The sequence below is a fragment of the Vigna unguiculata genome, chromosome 1 (assembly GCF_037176805.1).
Source record: "Vigna unguiculata cultivar grain cowpea cultivar isolate G323 ecotype 2 chromosome 1, ASM3717680v1, whole genome shotgun sequence".
Lineage (NCBI taxonomy): Eukaryota > Viridiplantae > Streptophyta > Magnoliopsida > Fabales > Fabaceae > Vigna > Vigna unguiculata.
In genome coordinates this window covers 30,292,972-30,298,780 of record NC_140792.1, presented here as the reverse complement: position 1 = coordinate 30,298,780, position 5,809 = coordinate 30,292,972, and positions in this window count along the sequence as shown.

Sequence of the window (5,809 nt, the reverse complement as noted above, 5' to 3'; positions counted from 1 at the left end):
AATGTGTATCGTCAACGTGGAAACTTCAAGCTGAATAGAGTAGTTTTGGTATAGATTTGCATAATAGGCGTACATTTTACTTACGATAAAATAAACTATTTTGATTAGATCATTTTTATATTTTCTAACTGTTTTCTAAAAAAAAATGTATGCTATTAAATAATAGTCATGAGCATTAAATTATTAATTCTTACAAAATCAACCATCATGTATAATTAAATATATCTTAAATAATTTTACTTGACAACTTTTAAAATTATATATACTAACGGTCCTCATAAAAGTAAAAATAAAAATAAAAAAATTAGATATTATATTTATGTTTATAAGAAATCGATTTTATTTGGTAGTGTATTAGTCATTAATTAACTTTAATTGATGATATATTATTCCTTATAAAATAAAAATATTCAAACATTATAATTTTATTAATGTTAATTTTGATCAGTGACTTTCATGTGATATGTCATTATTGTAATATCATTTTTGATAAAAAGAACTATACTGATTTATTTTAAGAAAATAGAATCAAATTAAAAATGTTCAAAATAATGGGACAAAATTAAACAAACCCAGCATAATAATAAAACCAAAAAGGTTACTAAACCAAATAATTATTGTAATTTTAGAGGATGTTAAATCTATATGGTAAAGTTATTATGGAGAATTTGATCAAGATACTTTAATCTTAATAATCTACTCAATGACACTTCTATTTCATTAATGAGAATATATTTTACAAGACATCCTACAATATAATAATAAGTTTTGATCAATTAATGTTCTTTATATGTGAGTGTGATAATTAGATCAAACAATCATATCATCGAAAAAAAGTAAACTTACTCTTTCATCTGAACTTACAACTTTAAAATGATTGTTCTACTTATAACTTTTAGATGATGTGCTTATGAAACTCACCACAGGGACTCAAGACACAACCAACATAACAACATGTAAATTCACTTTTGAATATTTTAAAAATCTTAGAAGTCATCAAAAGTTTACTTACAATCCCCATGACAATTATACTATAATAGACCAAATCTATATGATATTGTATGATAAATTGGTTTTGTTAATATATGAAATAAGAAATGGATGTTTACTATGAAAGCCACTTTAAGTTTTGATTCTTCTCATGGAAAGTTTTTTTAAAAGATGAATCTTCTTTGCACTTATGTTTTGAGAATTTTTTTCATAGGTGTGTTTTCTCCATACTCTTTTCCCAATCCACTTTTTATCTATTTTTGCAATTTTTTTAATGTTGTTTTCTTGAGTTACAAAAATGAAACTTACATGCCATCTCCTCTACAAAATTTACCTCTATAGGATTCAATATAACCCTAAAAAATATCTTTTCCAATTATCGACAATCTCTTAGTAACCCACACCATGTGAAGTCAAAAGGATGACAATTTTAAGATGAAGTAGCCACAAATTTAACCGACTTTTAACTTAAAAAGTTTGTACAATATACCAACCTACAACTATGTTTCAATTATCACATTTACTTGAACATAATGAAATATATATATATATATATATATATATATATATATATATATATATATATATATAAATAACTCAATCACAAGAGCAATTAAACTCATAATTTCTCTCACCATTTTATTAAAATCTTTCAAACCAAATATTATATCTCTCAAATACCACTGAACACCAGTGCAATGAGGGCTTTTGGCCTCGGTTACTTTCGTGATTTTGCCTTAGTTTTAGAACCGAGACATATTGGGGCGAGCCCAAAAGACACCCCCTTTTGGCCTCGGTTATCACCTAAGGCCATAAAGTCTATTTTCTGCCTCGGGTCTGAGAGAACCGAAGCCATAGGTGTTCAATATTTTTTTTTAAATAAAAAATTTCGCAGAACCTTTGGCCTCGGTTACGGTATGAACCGAGGCCATATACCCACTTTTGGCCTCGGTTTTGGTAAGAACCAAGGCCTATTTTGCTATTTTGTTTTTAAAATAAATTTTCTGTTTTATTGTGATTCTCACATTTAAACCTGCATATTTTTCACATAATAGCACAAACCATAACAAAATATTTTCTCAAATATCCACAATCCAAAAACATTTAAAAGATAGTTGGAATCCATATACCCACTTTTGGCCTCGGTTTTGGTAAGAACCGAGGCCTATTTTGCTATTTTATTTTTAAAATAAATTTTCTGTTTTATTGTGATTCTCACATTTAAACCTGCATATTTTTCACATAATAGCACAAACCATAACAAAATATTTTCTCAAATATCCACAATCCAAAAACATTTAAAAGATAGTTGGAATATTCACAATCCAAATATATATGTCCTAATCAATACTATTGTACATTTGAATTATGAACTTTGCACATGCTATCCTACCAAAGTTTATGGACTTCGTGGGATCTGGCACATGACGCTTGAATGTCTGCAAAATAAGACATTAACATTAACTTAAGTTAGTATGTAGAAAAACAACTTTAGTATATTGCAAAGTAATTATTTTAATTCAAATATATATTACCATTTCCCAATTAGTTGTGATACGAGCACGCACAATGGTTGTCATCCATTGCATTATATAGTAACCGAACTCATATGAACCCGTTTGTCTATTACACTACATTATATCAAAAACATTAATATTAATTAAGATAGAAAATCAAATCAAACAATTATAAATATATGGATAGAAATATCAAACCTGGAGGGAGCACCATGCAAAACATTTTACCTTAGTCGTTGATCTCCCTAACAACATGTTATGTCCAATAATTGAACTATGATAAAGGGAATAAGTTAGGATATTTTTATATAACATGTCATATTCATAAGATTGAGATTGAGGTTTCTTACAAATATATCACTTGTCTAAGATGGTTGGGGGAGGGCGGTGCAAAGAGCAAAACCACACAACAAGGTTCTCCCTTAGGGAAACCACAAGTAATTGCCAATGATGTCTGAGAAGAAAATAAATTCAAAGAAGATGCACAATTGAGAATTCAAAAATCCACAATGCAAGAGTACCTAATCATGAAAAATGAAACCACAAAACTCAAATTATTACAATTCATAATAGAAAGAAATATCAAAGCAACATAATCGAACCAAAATGGCAAAGAAAAAAACAAAACGCGTAGGGAAACCAATTTTTCGAACTCACCGAGAGCGAGGGACAAAGATTTAATTGACGACGTGCGACGGTTGATGGCGGATGCTGGTCGGCGACGCAGGCAGAGCGTGGTGGTGGCGGCAGCGAAGTTCGCACAGAGTTTTCAAATTGACCCGCAACGGGAGGTGATTTGTAATCGGTGAACCTGGATAGCGCGACAGAGGCGACGACGCACGACTATTGACGGCGGATGCTGGTCGGCGACGGAGGCGGAGCGTGGTGATGGTGGTAGAGCGGAGTATCTCACGCAGAGATAAGAGAGTTGGGGAGACAATGAATAGTAGTTAGGGTTCACGAATTGAGAATTTTAACAGACTTTATGGCCTCAGTTCAATTAATAACTGAGGCCAAAAGCCCCCTTTATTGCCTCGGTCCTTAAACAACCAAGGCCAAAAGCCTGATGCTGGTGGCATTTTTGAAAATTTAAAAATTGGACTGCCTTATATGCTTCGGTTCATTTGTAACCGAGGTATAAAGCTCCCTTTATTGCCTCGGTCCTTAAAGACCCGAGGCCAAAAACCTGACGAAATTGCAAAAATGCTACCGCCTCTTTATAGGTTTCGATTCAGCTGCAACCGAGGCCTATAAGGCGAAGTAAAATGTCAAATCTGCACTAGTAAAAATAGACGAACCAACAATCTCTCTCACAATTCCTTCCAACTTTTATCCTTAGGCCAAGATGAAGCACAAAACAATACTTTTATTTACATTACTCAAAAAATTATAAATACAAACTTGGCTATATCTTTTATTACAATTTCAGTTTATTTTTAAGAAATTCATTTGCCCACCAATAATGATGGACCTACATATAGTTGAGCATGGACAAATGTCTCTCACATTTTGTTAAAATTATTACCAAATATATGAAAAAATATTTTGTTCCACTAATCCTATGATCACTCCCTAATTTTGTTTCTCTTATTTATTTAAAAAATTGAAATAATTTCTAATTAAAATTTGAAATTGATTCTCCTAATTTCTAATTATAAAATTTAATTAAAAGAATCATTTATTGATTCTCCTAAAAGCTACAACAAACCACTTCCATATTTATCTTTCTCATGTTAAGTGTAACCCTACACCTTCCTTTTTCTCCTGAAAATAATTCCTAACTGAAAAAGTTCATAAAAAAAATAATATTATAAATAATTCAGTATCATTGGTTCGATGCATCATAAATGAAAACTAAATTGCTCCTATTAATTTAAAGTCTTAGATCCCGCTAGCACTCCACTTTTATGTAAAAATAGAATAATATTATTTTAAGCATTGGAATATTATTCACTCCCTGTCTAATAATATACGCTGTAGAGTTGTTTGAAAGTTTAAATACTAGACAAAGAACAAATTTCTGGTTACAAAATAATTTTATTTTGAAAAGTAGTAGAATTGGATTTTGGATTCGGCACATAGGATAAAATATAAAACTACATTATATTTTTTTTTCAAATTATATTGTAATTCAAATTTTCTAAAACTTTATATGAAATATTTATACATTTGAAATACAACAAATATGTATTGTTGGTAATATTGGGTCATACATATATATGATACGTATTTAAATATGTTAGAGCCATTATTTAATTTAAGCCAAATAATAAAGTGATCTGATTAAATTAAAATTTTGGCTAAAGGCATATGTCATGGAAATAAAAACCGTGTAAATACCATAAAATAATTTCTAATTTGATAAGGGGTCAAATTAGAAATACTGAATCTTGAAGTAATTAACCTAATTATGTTATTTAAAGGGTCATGATCTCCTTCTAAGAGCACACATGTAAGTTTCTATTCATATACCTTTCTCTCTATCCCCATCAGAAGAGAAAACCCAAGAGGTAATATAGGTGCTCTAAAGAAGGAAGATCAGACGATCAACATAACAGTATTATTATTATGTCAAATTCAGGTACGCTTTCGCATTCAATTTACAACATGTTTATGGGTACGAGATAATATTTGTGATTGATCACTAAAATTAATATTAGGATTATAACTTATAATTCTAATATGTAATCCCAATATTGATTGTAGCGATCAATCACAAATATCATCCCATACACACTAATATTGATTTCAGCGATCAATCACAAATACTATCTCATACCCATGAACATGCTATAAATCAGATGCGAAAGCGAAAGCGTACCTGAATTCGACATAATGATTACTGTTAGAGCACAGTTGATCCTCTGACCTGACCTTCCCTCTTTAGAGCACCTATATTTTTTTTTGTTTTCTCTCTTGATGGGGATAGAGAGAAAGGCACAGCAATATAAACTTACTTCCTGTGTGCTCTTGAAAGGGAACTATGACCCTTTAAGATTCAATATTTCTAATTTGACCCCTCATAAAATTATAAATTATTTTATGGTCTTTACACAATTTTTATTTTCATGACTTATACCTTCAACCAAAATTTTAGTTTAATCAGATCACTTTATTATTTGATTTAAATTAAATAATAGCTATATATATATATATATATATATATATATATATGACACGTTATTACCAACATTTATATCTTAGTGATAGGGAAAGCCAATATAATAATAACCAAGGAAAACAAAGATGCAAGTTTTTATCCTGAAATATGGTATCGTTTAAAAGAAAAATCTTACCGTAAA